Source organism: Ischnura elegans, chromosome 3, assembly GCF_921293095.1.
Source record: "Ischnura elegans chromosome 3, ioIscEleg1.1, whole genome shotgun sequence".
NCBI lineage: Eukaryota > Metazoa > Arthropoda > Insecta > Odonata > Coenagrionidae > Ischnura > Ischnura elegans.
In genome coordinates, this window is record NC_060248.1 from 122,883,006 (window position 1) to 122,898,260 (window position 15,255).

Below are 15,255 nucleotides of genomic sequence, written 5' to 3' on the forward strand. Positions count from 1 at the left end.
TATGAAAAGTGTTAAAATTAGTTTAAAACCCTCTAACTAGTAGGTACCCCGTTTTTCAAAAATTTTCCCCCTAGGTTTGGACCCCCCCCCTCCCCCAAACGAAATTCCTGGCTACGCCACTGCCCACCATTAGACCGCAGTTAAAAATTTTAATTAGCTTTTGTAACGGCAACTTATTACAAAGCGTTGGCAAAAAGACTCGAAAACGAGTACCCAAATCACTGTTTTACATTACACCATAGAAAAGAATGAAATTAAATACGATCGATAAGATAAAAATTTGACCTGAGACTTTTTTATCATTACGGTGGACGATAAAAAAAATAAATCAGCCGCTTCTACAACCTTGAATCAAGCTCTCTACACGCTAATTGCTTCATTTCTTACTGCCCACAAATGATAAAAGCAATATAACTTATTCTGCCAATATAAATTGATTTGAAAAATTATAAACATACTTGAATGTTTGGTATCCAACTTGAAAAAGGTCTGTTTTTAGGAAACGAACAGGTTTCCACATGAATTTCTCAAATTCATCATCACTGGTCAACAATCCTAGGATTGGTTTGACGCAGCTCTCCACTCAGTTCTCCTATCAGCTAATCTATTCACTCCTACGTATTTCTTCTCTTTCACATCTCTCTTGACTTGTTCCATATATTTTGTTCGAGGTCTTCCTTTTCCATTCTTCCCTTCCACCTGTCCTTCGACGATTGTCTTCATCAGGCCATCATGTCTCAAGATGTGGCCTATAAGGTTATTCCGTCTTCTTATTAAGGTTTTCATGAGGCTTCTCTTCTCTCCTACCCTTCTTAGGACTTCCTCGTTACTAACTCCGTCGATTCATTTGATTTTCATCATTCTTCTGTAGCACCACATTTCAAAGGCCTCTATCCTTGGTTTCTCCGCTGCGGTCATTGTCCATGCCTCACTTCCGTATAGGAGCATACTCCAGATGTAGGTTCTTATAAATTGTTTCTTTACATCCATATTTAAGTTTCCCGCTGTAAGCAGGTATCTCTTTTGGTGGAATGCTCTCTTCGCCTGGGCTATTCTGCTGATAATTTCTTTCTTGCTTCTCCCGTCACTAGTTATCTTGCTTCCCAAATAACAGAATTCATCCACTTCTATCAGTTTTTGCCTCCCTATTTTAATGTTGGTCTTGACTTCTTCTCTTCTGCTGCATACTAAGATCTTGGTTTTCTTCGTGCTTATTTTCAGTTGATATCTACTCATTACCCTACCCATATTAACCAGAATATTTTTCAAATCCTTCTCTGTTTCTGCTATAACGGCTATGTCATCGGCAAATCTTAGCATGCTTATTTTTTCTCCATGGATATTCACTCCCAATGCCTTTTCTTTGATTTCCTTAATGGCTTTTTCAATGTAAACGTTGAAAATTACGGGTGACAATGTACAGCCTTGTCGCACTCCTTTCTTAATTCTTGCTTCTTCACAGCTGGGCCCTGATTTTATCACGGCTATTTGGTTTTTGTATAAACTGTGGATGATTCTTCTGTCATTATAAAGAACCCCAATTTCCTTTAGGATTCCAAGCATTGTGCTCCAATCTACGTTATCAAATGCTTTTATGCAAGAATATTACATTTTATGAAAAAATATTTCAACAGAAAAACAAACTTTCTTTAACACACACTTTGCCTCTGGAAACAAAAAAAGATAAACATATATGTACCCGCCTAAACAAAAAAAATATTCTCCGTGTATGCATGAATGCAAAGCTGCAAAATAGATTTAGCTGTGATTATTCCACTTTTTGGAGCATAGTGAATAGGACACATTTGTTTGATCTATACCTAACGATTCGTCGTCCTCCTCACCTTTGAAATAAATATACATTAAAAAATACTCCTCCCCCTGGTTGGTACGATACGTGATACTTCAACTTGAGATTTTCGAATGGTAAGGACGTGATCATTTTAAGCCAGCGGTACCCAACCTTTTTTCCCTCCCATACCCCTCTATATGCACACAACTAATACGGTTTCCCGACAAATATAACGCGCACATTTAATTAAATAATTTCACTACGGATAGGTGACACTTTTATTATAAGTAAACCCATAAATAGAAACTTACTCCATATAATACGCATACATATTTTCTGGTTAAGACTTGCCACTGTTGCCAGGCTGCTGTTATGGAATGTAGCGTCCAGCATTACCGATTATTATTTTCCGCCTATCCCCGACTGGTTCGTCGCTTACTCCCAAGGGATACCCATATCACCGGTTGGGAACCGCTGTTTGAAGCAGTTCCACATGGATAAGATAAATCCGCATTACATAGAGCGAGAAGCAACATGACAATCCGGCATTGCTAGATACGAGTTGCAAATTTAATAGCTCAAGCAAAAGGGCGGGGAATAATTCACACATACTAGAGAACTTATTTAAAAATTTTCACTCTTCATTTAATCGCGAAAAATAGATATCGTCATTAAAAAATCTAAAAGCGTGAAATGCGTACTCCAGGATTTTTCAATCTAATCTTTCGATTAAGGCAATAAAAAAATAATAGGAAACCACTTCTATCATCGGACTTGAACGACGTTCATTTTTGGAGCCAAGAGTGGGGACTCGAACTTATTCTGAGCAAATGCATGTCGGTACATTTCTTGCGGAATTCGTCCAACTATAAACATGTTTATTACGTGGATGGTAATAACATAAAGGCAACAGACGAAGTGAACTACCTGGGAGTTACGATAACCTCGAACCTCACGTGGGGAACACACATAAAGAATATTTGCGGCATAGCCCTGAAGAAATTAGGATTCGTCAAGCGTATTGTGGGAAGATTTTCGGATGAGAAGGTATAAGAAAGGTGCTATTTCACTCTCGTTCGACCGCACCTTGAATATGCAGCGAGCGTATGGGATCCGGTGCAGAAAGACTTAATCTGCGAACTGAATAAAATACAAAGGAAGGCTGCGCGTTTCGTCAAAAACCTACGGGCGTACAGACAGTGTTACCCAGATGTTAAGCGAATTAGGCTGGAAGCCATTGGAGACTCCGAGGTTGCGCGCTAGGCTTAGATTGCTTGGACAATTGAGAATGGATATCTTTAAGAGCGACACAGAGAACATAATATTAGAGCCACACTATATTTCCAGGTCCGATAGAAGCGATAAATTAAGAGAGATGTTTTGCCGAAAGGATAGGTATGGAAATTCGTTTTTCCCCGGGACCATAAAGGACTTTAATAAATGCTAGTCTCAACTTCAAAGAGCACTTCTTTTTTTGTGCTTAGACGGCTGGTGTCCTAACACCCTCTGCCACACGCCTTTTAGGCGGCTTGCGGGGTATTATTTAGATGTAGATGTGTAGATGTAATTATAGTTTCCTCCATTTATTCCCTCGACGACTTGAGTAAATTTAAAGATATTCCATGCATGATGTTGGCAAGAACTCACTTATCGCCGGATTCCCTGGAAGTGGAAAGCACACACACTCTTCACATATTCTTCGCAAACAAGGGTAATTTTTCCTATCGGTCCCGTAAATAAGCGATCTCTTTCGGAGGGTTGATATGTTTACCATGAGGTAGGTACTGTAGGAAAACGCCCACACAAGAAGGGGGGCGTGAAAAACCTGCGAAAACCTAGTCATGGACATTGGACAATACCTTAAGATAACTTTCACAAATAACAGTGAGAAACCTTATGTTAACTTTCAGCCACAACCACAACTTCCCAATGTAATCCTCCGAGCTAAATAATAGTTTGCACTCAAGGTCCAGTAACTTTTGATGGATCTACACTCATCCCTTATTTTTTTAAGGCCATACTACAAGCTAAAGTGTAGAAATTCAGCTTTTGCCGGCGTAAAGGTTGAAAGAATAATTCACGGTTTTCCCACCGGACTAACAACAATCGAAAAATCGGCTATATACGAAAAAAGCAATCAGGGCAACCAAGGATATAAATAAATATAAATAATTTGGCTACCGATTCTACCCCTGAAGACGATGGCGAATCCGGTCGTCGAAACGTTAGGACCAATTGTTGATGGAGACTTTCGCGGGGTGGTGCAGCATGCGTAGCAAGGTTTTCGGGTTGACCTCCGCGTCGTTTCATCTTCATGACGACAGTTTCGCCGAAAACAGTACCGTCGGGAAAACGGAGCGGGATATAGAAGAGAAGAAAATCTCCAATTATGTCTTTATTCCCTATGTAGCCGGGACATCGGAAAAAATCGCAAGAATTCTGGGGAAAAATAATATAGTGACACCTTTTAACTGTGTCACGAAGACATCCAACCTCCAATGCAAGGCCAAGGATCACGTGCCCATGAATACCCAAAGCGGAATATACGAAATTAAGTGTTCTTGCGGATACATTGGCCAAACATCAAGAGGCACGAAATGCAGAATGCAAGAACACATAAGGGTCACCAAAAATATACAGTTTCGGTTATCCGCCATCGCCGTGTACGTATGGGAAGGACCAACAAACAATGTGGACTTTGAAAATGCAAAAATCATCGCTAAAGAAAAGCATTAGTTTCCCCGACTCATACGAGAGGCTATCGAAATAGCGAAAAAATCCACATTCAACAGGGAGGACAGCTATTCGCTCTCAAACACCTGGAAGAGACTCTTACCCAAACAGACCAATCAGAACGCACCTAGCCCAAACCGAGGCCTATATAAGACGGGCAAAAACCTACATCAAACACGTCGATCCTGAAGACGCCAGCTGCAACGCCGGCGAAACTGTCGCCATGAAGATGAAACGACGCGGAGGTCAACCCGAAAACCTTGATACGTTGTGACCAATTACCCAAAACCACACTCAGAGGGGAACCCGAAAATCATTCCTTACAAGCAACAGGACGTCAAAAGATTCAGTTTTCAGAACAGAAAAAAAATCAACAAAACAACACGGAGCGATGCGCAGACACTTTAAGGGGGAAACAATGCATCGGATGATAGGGAAGTGCACTAATTTTTTTTATTGCTGAATTTGAAAGTTTAGCCTAAAAAAGAAACATTAGTACAGTCACTTTTATTTTCTGCAACTGGGGTATGCACTTTAAAACGTTTTGAAAGTCGGAAAATTTCATGTTGCGCTGAAACACAGTGCCTCCATCTTGATTGAGATGTGACGTCACAAGGCAGTAGTCACCAGTGGAGTATCGCTGTATTCCGTCGCCTTCTTTCGCGCGGCGAGAGTTTCCGGGAATCGGTGGAGTTTGCTTCCTAAAAATGTCGTCTAGTACCGAAAACATGAATTCAAAATAGAGTTATAAATGATTTTTTGTTCCAAATTTCATCTCGACGTCGAAACAAAAGCCTGGAGAAGATATTCATTCCCGTGCCTTAAGCACAAGCTATACGGAATAAATGGTTCAAGGCTGCTCCTGACTCTTACCTATCGATGATATTCTGTTTTGAAGATCATTTGAAGGTATTGTAAGATCAAATTGATATTTATATTATAAAATTTACTTAATAGGTACCTCAGTCACATCAGAAAGTGTGTTGAGTCAAAATATATCATCTTCCGCGTAGACCTACGTAATTTATAAACTGAAAGTAGTTTGGTTAAAGAATTATGGCGCGACTGTTTTTTTACACGACCGGGCAAAATGCGTACTTTGCCCATGATATGTGCATATATGATAACAAACGATTTTTGTTAAAGTTAATCTTTATTTGTTGAAATTAGTACATTTATAGGTGATACAGATATAAAGGTACACGGCAGTTCGCGCGGCGTAATTTGTACTCCACTGGTGACGGGTTCATCTTGCTGATCTAAAAAATTAGCTACATTACCTTGAACTTTGAAAACTCGCAATATAGGCAGTCAAAGTACATTGTAAGAATACACGAGACCATTATAGCCCAGAATGTACGTACAATGTCGAAATCCTTGGTTTTCAAAGATTGACGTATTTTATACGCCAGCGCGCCCGGTCCAGGGTTATCAACTTTTATTTCATCCTATTTGTTAGTTGAAATTATATTTCAGAATGGTTCTTTTAGCACTGCTACTGAGGTAAACTGGTAGGTACTGAGTACAAGGTACTGAGGTATGTACTGAGTAAGTAAACTCCCTTTGGAGTAATGTGAATTACAAGTGTTCGAGATATATGGCATTTTATATTCGCTTTGTGTTCTTATTAATTATGCCTGTACGCATATTGTTGCTTGCCGCGAGCCTTTAATGGTATGTGCTCTTGCAAGAGTGGTTTTCATTTTTAATGTGGAAGTTGGTCAGTATAAGTAAAGAAAAAATTAACATTTTAGCGCACACCAACCCTTGTAGTCATCGTATCTCGGCGTTTGTAATGACACTGCTAAAATTCCTAAACACCATAATGACGATAAAAATATTGTCTCATGTCAATGATTGCTGCAATTATAATTAATGATAAACTAGACGCCGTATGATCACAATGAAGGCAACAAAAAATTATGCCAGGAAGTAAACTTGAACCACGGTCGGGTAACATCTTTCCTTTGACTCGTGCACGCTACCACTACCCCAACCGACCCATTGGAAAGTTATGGATACTTTGGATTTATATATATAACTTGTAAAAAGTAACGCATGAAAATTAATTAATTACAGCCTAACTAACAGCCTAATTGAAAAAGATGCAGCAAGGTACGCGGTCTCCCCTTGTTAGCCTTAACGTCTCGCATTTCTATGGAGCGTTGAACCTGTCCTCCTTATTCAAAAATTCAGTAACCATAAATACATCAAAGTTTGGTATACCATTTATAAATCGTTGGAATTTTCCTTCTCCCAACCAAGATTATCTTATCCTGGACAGCGAACCATTGCAACAACCAGCCAGCTCGGAAATAAGGCTTACATCCCATGATTCTAGTAGCGAAGGGCGAACGTTCCGGCCGGCGTGAATACATACGCAACGAATAAGTCTTGCAGCAAACGTCTGAAATATGTTTATTAGTTTGACTCTGTTCTTACAAAAAAAGTTTTGGCATGATAAACGGCATTGTGCCAAAATATACCCAGCGAAAAATAAATGCCATCATGCATTTATCAAAGATTCAATGTGCTATGCATACTACTCTTTCCAAACTTGAAGTTGACACGTAAATGAATATTAATATATTACGCAATGATGAAGTCGTTTACTCAAAAGAGAAGCAGCCACATATATAATCTGAAGATATTTTATGACAGCAAAAAACGGATACCCTCAAATTCTGTAATTTTTCCATGCAATAATAGTGGCAGAACTAAACGGTGTAGAAGCTGCCTTCTGCTACTGCCTTGTGACGTCACAGCCAATATTCAACATGGACACCCGTTTTCGCGGCCTTTGAATTTTTCCATATTTCAGACGGTCATCTCGAATCAAGTATTCACTATTAGGATTTAAACTGTGGTTTTACGACATTATGTTATTCTGAACTCTAATTTTAAAAATGTGTTTGGTGTATTTGAAACACTAGTGCACTTCCCTATTAAACCGGTTTGACGAGGTCTCAGTGCCATAGTTGGCACCGTACCACACGACACGTACCACGCATTCCGTACAAGTGAACCTAAGGCAAGTCAACTTCCACATCGAACATGAAACAATGGACCTGTGCTGCTTTCAGCTATGTTTAAAAAATAATAGTAGCTTCATAAATTTACACAAATTGCATAAACATCGAACCACTAAGTACATTTAATAAATCTTTTTCTCTTGTTGGGACAAGGGTTTGGAATAGTAATCCCGAACTAATAAAAAAAAACTCCAACTCACCAATTTCTTTCGAAAATATAACGTTCAATAAAATGCTATTGCAAGAAAAAAAATTATTTTTGCCAATATGCTCGTTAAAATTAAAAAGAAGAACTTTGTACTTTCAATAAATAGTTATTCACAACTTTACGACCATGGTTTCAACGTTGGACGTCATCATCAGGTGATGTCTAACGTTGATGATGACGTCTAACGTTGAAACCATGGTCGTGTAAATGTGTGAATAAACATTCATGTGAAAGCACGAAGTTCTTCTTTTTAAATTTAATAATGAATCGGTTTCACAAAGTTACGCCTCAAACAATCAATGTGCTCGTATTTGCTGTTACCATTACTATATCGTTTATTGCATGTATCCAATTTTTCTGTGTACTCGAGCTCTGATACTAATGTATACTTTTGTATGTTCTTAGTGGACCAAGGGTCCAAGATCAATAAACGTTCCTATATCTTTAAATTTTCTACCTTACATGTAGAGTATGACATATACCGTTAAATCTCAGTTCACGGACAAGTTCTGACTTACGGGCACCTATGACTTAAGGAGAGTATTCAATTCTCCGGCAGAAGGATATGCATTTGTATAAGGAACCTCTGGTATACGTACACTCCCACTTACGGACAGAGACACTTTTTAGGCACAATTATACTCTTTTACGGACATCACTGCCATGGGTTTTCTAACCAATCGCTCCAAATAATTGAGTTTTTTTATTAATGAAAGGATTTCATTCATCTGGATTACATTCCTACGCTAAAATACTTTCGCGGTAACATTAAGGGTAAAAATGACATATATATGGATATAAATCCCAAACTCATCAGAATCCCTAGAGAAAGCGACCAGCATCGGTCGGGAAACGTTGTGGCCACCTAAAAAATTGACGCGGCGACATAGCCCAAAATTTTTTATTTTACATGGCGTAAAAATGACGTTTTCTTTGGGTCACCTCCGACTGACGGACAACTCCTCACTTAAGGACGTATTTTCGAGGACCGTAAATGAGAGATTTCACTGCATAACAATAATTTAAGAAACATTTAGCGTGGTAAAGTACACAGTGGTTTTATTTATCTGAAAAAAAACAGCGTAGGTAACGCATATGGAGAATTAGAAAGTACCCATCCTCTCCCTGATGTCGATTTATGAAACGTTTTGAGTTATTGGGCGTGGGCATTAGGAGGTCATTCAACGCATGCACCAACCACGTACAAGGACATTTAGAAAGCGTAAAAAAAATAACCTTTTCATACAAGGGAGTGAAACTCGATGCGCTTTCCACGGCTTGATGCACTCGAGAATTGGACATAACGGTAAATTTGTAAGCTTAAAAATGGGAAAGGACGGCTTCCATGTCAACACTGACCCCGGCCAATATAAAAATCACTGAAATCATGATATTCAACTACGTCTACATAATAGCGAGCGACCTTTAAGGTGTTTGGCAGGGGGTGATCAACCACCAGCATGCAACTGGACTCCCACATGCACACCACACGGTCCGAAAAAAGTCACGCATACCAACAAATCATTCTACCGAAATCATTCAAAGGCAAAACTTGCAAACTACTTATTAAAGTTTTCTGCCAATAAAGCTAGAGCACACAAAACATGCTGTTAGAAATAATAATAATAAAGTTCAGAAACATCCATTAAGGTTTAAATAAGTTAGCAATATAAAATAAAAGTAACCTAATCTATTTTTGAGTAAGATACGTCTATATTCGTCAGAAATACACTGCTATTGAATTCACCTTATAGGTTTAGTCTATTTTTGAGTATCTACATATACCCTACGAGCAACCTCTAAGGTGTTTGGCAGGGGGTGATCATTCAATCAGCAAGAAGAGGATTTCCACGTGTATACCACATCGGTCACAAAAATAATACGCATAATAACAAGACATAGGTCCACATTCATGCAAAAGCAAAACTTAATAGTAATTCCTAAAGCAAACCCTTGCAAGGTTATAACAATGGAAAAATAAAAAGCACAGCGAGGGACGCCATTAATTTTATTAATCGGGAAACCGTTGTTATCCTTAACAGAAGGAGAAAATAATAAATATCTTTGTTTTGCAGTCTATTTCGTTTATTTTCTTCTCGAAATCACGTTTACCATAGCTCGACAGTAAACGAGGGATATGTTCACGACTTCTGGGATTAAAAATTTTCTCCGAATAACATCTTAAGTATCTTTGTTTTTTAATCTATATCCTATATTTTCTTCCAGTGGCACCGACTCCATGGGGCCTGAGGGGGCCCGAGCCCCCTCAATAATTCTTTATGGGAGTGAGGAAAAAATGTGTCAGGCTTGCCGATTTTCCCCGCAGTGTCCAAATATCGAGATTCGAGTTATCAGGGTTCTAATGTTGATCATATGGCTCTTCTCAAACGCTTAAAATACTTAAAACTCACTACTTATAACATTTCCCGGGGCAAGATCTCCGGTTTGGGCCCCCCCAATATTTTTTGTAAGTCGGCATCCCTGTTTTCTTCTCCAGATCACGTTTACCATAGTACGACCGTAAACGAAGGATATATTTGACGTCGTCTGAGAAAACAATCTTCTCCGAATTTACTATTTAAACTGAGCCTATACTCTCCTGCAAGATATTATGCCGAAATAAAATATGTATAGTGTAAATAAATAATAAATCACATATTAGTCTACATTTTGATACCACAACGGCATTACAAAACATTTACCACAAGACATGGATGACAATCTCAGTGTGAGAATGAACAATATTTTCGAACACATGCATTAAGTGAAGTAAAATCTGATGCTTTCCCGGCGAATATGTTCAAAAAAGGCTATTCGGGCTTCCAGCCGGGTGGTCTCCCTCCATTCTGCCGACGTTTCGGAACACGAGTCGGGTTCCATCCTCAGGGCTAATGGTGAGTGGATGAAGTTTGCCAGCTTGTTTACTTTTCAGTTGGTTGTGAGGTCTAACGTGATTGGCTCGGAGGCAGCCAATCTTATTTTCTTAAGTGCCGGTTTCCATGCATTACTCAGTGAATACCCTGTGTCACGATTGAGGGTGTTAGTTGCCAGCCGGATCTCGATGGATTCCTTAACCAGTCTTTTCCAGAAATCAGTCTCGCGGCATAGAATTTTCACGTCATCCCACTTTACCCTATGATCGGATTCAATGGCGTGTTCTACAACCGCGGATTTTTCCGGTTGGCAGAGCCTAAGGTGTCTCTTATGTTCTTTTATCCTTGTATTGATAGTTCTCCCCGTTTCCCCCACGTAAACCTGCCCACACTCACAAGGAATTTGGTAGACCCCTGGAGTTTCAAAACCACAAGGATCCTTCGCTTTAAGAAGTAGATCTCTTAGTTTGGAGCATGGTTGGAAAACGGTGTCAATACTTTGTTTTTTGAGGATCCTTGAAATTTTCCCGGACACCGTAGACACATAGGGAATATTGGCAATAGCGATGGGCTTTGGTCTTTCTTCCTCCTTTAAAGAGCCTAGATTTTTAATGCTCCTTTTTAGGGCCGAGTGTATCTCCTCATTACTATAGCCATTTTGCTTGAAGGTGGTTTTCAGATGTCTTATCTCTTTTGGCAGGCTTTCTTGGTCCGCTATGGCTTTGGCTCGATAGAAAAGGGTGGACAAAACTGCTCTCCGTTGGGCGGGGTGGTGATGACTTCGCCCATTTAAATAGAGGTCCGGTTACGTGGGGGAAACGGGGAGAACTATCAATACAAGGATAAAAGAACATAAGAGACACCTTAGGCTCTGCCAACCGGAAAAATCCGCGGTTGTAGAACACGCCATTGAATCCGATCATAGGGTAAAGTGGGATGACGTGAAAATTCTATGCCGCGAGACTGATTTCTGGAAAAGACTGGTTAAGGAATCCATCGAGATCCGGCTGGCAACTAACACCCTCAATCGTGACACAGGGTATTCACTGAGTAATGCATGGAAACCGGCACTTAAGAAAATAAGATTGGCTGCCTCCGAGCCAATCACGTTAGACCTCACAACCAACTGAAAAGTAAACAAGCTGGCAAACTTCATCCACTCACCATTAGCCCTGAGGATGGAACCCGACTCGTGTTCCGAAACGTCGGCAGAATGGAGGGAGACCACCCGGCTGGAAGCCCGAATAGCCTTTTTTGAACATGCATTAAGTATTTCAAACAGCTCCAGAAGCCGATACCTCTCGGTCTATCCCCAAAAAATCACAAATAGTAGAACGGAAAGCGGTCAATCGATTCATAGTATCGGCCTTTCGACGATGACCTAGTCAATATAATGAACGTTCGTCACACGACTAGCTGTTAAAATGATACCATCACCCAATTATTGCTGGGAAACCTTCTTAAGGGTATGCACTACGAGAAATAGTACCAACATTTTATTCTTCTTCGTTCCTTAGTGGAATACCCTATCCTCCGTAGAGGAGTTTTGAATCCATATTCTGGAATATACTCCGACGAAGACCGCACACAAGACTTCGGGAGCAGGAGTCTCGCTTTGCGAAACTTGGAATTGGAACGGGGGACAACCTCCTAATGAGAAATCCAAAGACTTCTTCTCCTCTTCCTCCTCCGAAGAGTCTTTCCCAACCGTTTGTTTTGTTGCCATGGTCGCACGCACATGCGCGCCGCTTTAGACGCATTCTATGACGTCGCCGACGCAAATAAAAAAAAACAAAAGAAGGAGGAAGGGCCAAAGGGTGTGAGAGAGACAGACAGACCGGGAGGAACCGTTGGTTCGATCCTGCGAATTCCAGCTCGCTCTCGGTACGCAAAACAGAGAGGAGATCCCGGAAATGAAACACATGGCGAACGAAGTCGACTGGGGGGGCGTGCTAATTAAGGAGTAAGTGGGTTAATCGGAGACAGGTATATTGCCCCAACGGCCGCCCAACTGCGCCGTGCGTAAGGGTGCAAGAGAAAGAACAGAAGCAAAAAATTGTAATGAATATTCAGGTGTTCCCACCGACTAGCGATGGGAAAATAAATGGTTTTTTCCGTGGACGTTTTTAAAAAAAATTCCATTCAAAACTTATTTTCTTTTCTTGTATTAAATATTTACCTGGAAACGGATGTCCTATAAGTATTTAGTGTTGAAATCAATACATTAAGGAGGGAAAATTCATTTTTATATAAATATTATTCTTCTTTCTTCGCACACTTTCTTCATATGCAATAGAATCAACCAAACTCTCTTTAATAACTCATCAACAACATCAACTCAATAACAACCGTAACCGTTGTCAATACTACAAATGTTTGGTTGGCCTATATCAAAATCGAGTTCATATTATTCCCGAGCAAATTGTACTCATATGTTATCATTTCCAAGGATTAGTTGTTACACGGATTTATTAATCTCCAAAATGTGGCTGTATTAGATTAGATATTTTTCAATAGGATATACGGCGACTGCAAAATCACATGTCAAACTTACTGTCAGTGGACTCGAAAACAAACGTCTTGGGGATTCGTCATGAAGAAACTAATGAAGAAAGGAGCTGATTATAATTGAAAGGCACAAAAAAATGTGATGATTAGACTCAGGTCACAAAATTAATGCTATATTCTACGAAATTTTTGAAGAAACGTTTTCTCAGTTTTTCTAGAGAAAGGTTGAAAACGTTTTATTTTCAAACGTTACAACCACTTTTTTTCGAGGTGCTCATCTCTATCCCCGACTAACTCTTAACTAATCTCTTCCGCAAACCACGGGCTTGACATACCACAATTGACTTAGTTAGAAAGGGAAATATGAGGGATCATACCCAAATGGCTGAGAGAGTTACGATTCCTCTCCCCCGGTAATATTTTATAGATCCCGATCTGGTAGTCACAATCACGGAGCTGGAGCGCGCGTGCAACGAAGACAAAAAAAGATACCTTAGAAGTCTAAGTGATGATTTAATGATCGTTACGAAGATGAAGCACTAACTGTAATGGAATCCACTAAAATGTTCGCCGTATTTATCGCAAAGTAAATCCTTAAAATATATGCATAAGGGAGAAATGTTTTCAGACGACGATTTCATTAGACCTTACTAACTACGGTAGATTCGAATGTGGTCTCGAAATCAGGGAAACAAGTTCGAAAAAAACGAGTGAAAAAGGTTGTAACGACGAGACCGTGACTCACTAGTTTTTTTTTTCGGGTAAAAAAATAAAAATGGTCAAAACCTTACCTTTACGGCGACGGCGATTGGGAAGGAAGGGGGGTGTGAGGGGTTCCGGTCAATCCTATTTCCTCGAGACCTCTCTCTCTCTTGCCTTCTTCTTCGGGTGATTATCCCCCTTCTCCTCTCGGCTTGTCCTCGAACACAAAATGAAAGCGCCGCCGTGGGAAGGTAGAAAGGACTGGGAAGAAACTGTGTGGCTACTCAAGGCGCACATGCACTGTGACACAACGACGGCACGAAGAGGCACTGATGCTGCTACAACACCACGGAAAGACCATCAAAAATGACGACCAACACCGCCTTCTCGCACGAAGGAATTGATTGGAAATTTAAAGAAAAAAGATACAGGCCCCCCTCACCTCACGGTCACCTGGGAAGCACTGACTTGCTTCGAGACACGGCCCACGGTGTTGACACGAGTTACTCGTGTTAAACAAACAGGAGTGTTCGATGATGGATAGGGTCGGCGCCGAATACAGATCAACACCGCACTATCAACGCGTATCACACCACGACTGGAGAGCCCCGATCACTTGCTTCACAGACACGAAGTAACTGAGAGTAGAGCACGGCTATGAGATGGGCCGCGTTCAATCAAGAAGGCGAAGCAGGTCACATAAACATCCAGCACACACTCACACGAGGTGGGCAAGCGAGTAGGACCCCGTCCTTCGTGGGTATGTATATTTACTCTTCCGTTGCGGGACGTGAGCGGTTGGTACAGGAGGGGTAGTTAAGGCATCCCATCACGCTGGCCGACGATGCATCACAATCGTCCCCGTCTCCAAGCAACTCAACGCAGGGTGTACGCGATCCCCGGGACGAGATAAACAAGATCGGGACGACGTTGCTATGGTCACACGATCGGGCGGTCTCGTCGGAAGAGAATGGCGCACATCACAACGATCGCCAAGGTACAGGCCGTTCGCTGCCTCTCGCTTTCCACAAGAAACCTTTCCACCTCCGTCAAACAGCACTACAGCACGCAGCAGGGAATGCCTGCCCCTCGCAATCCTCTGGCTGGTGCTCCTCCTTCCCTCCTTCCCCACCCGCCTGGCTGAGGCCCTGCTGCTGCCTTGGCTTCGGGAACCTTCGGCTACGCTCGGGTATACTCGTTCCCCGGCTCCCCCAGCGGAGGAGAAAACCGCGGGGATCGAGAATGCCAAGTAGTTCAGCTGGCTGCCGTGGAGAGACGCTAAATGTCGACTCCCTTCAAAATTCCAGGCGTAGAAGTTCTACCTCTCGTCGTAGATGGCGCTACTGTCGACGTTCGACGCGGGTGATTACGACCAATCAAGGATATTGATTCCACTCGCGTTTAAAC

The 15,255-nt window shown here is 41.1% G+C and overlaps 1 protein-coding gene across 1 annotated transcript in view; it reads right to left on the reverse strand.

The window, feature by feature from the left end:
- Positions 1 to 14,957, reverse strand: part of LOC124156482 (hexosaminidase D) — a 149,648-nt gene extending 134,691 nt beyond the window's left edge. Inside the window, exon 1 of the mRNA XM_046531053.1 lies at positions 13,938 to 14,957. The gene's annotated coding sequence lies outside the window, so the exon portion shown is untranslated. The remainder of the gene's footprint in view (positions 1 to 13,937) is intronic.
- Between the last annotated feature and the right edge of the window lie 298 nt (positions 14,958 to 15,255).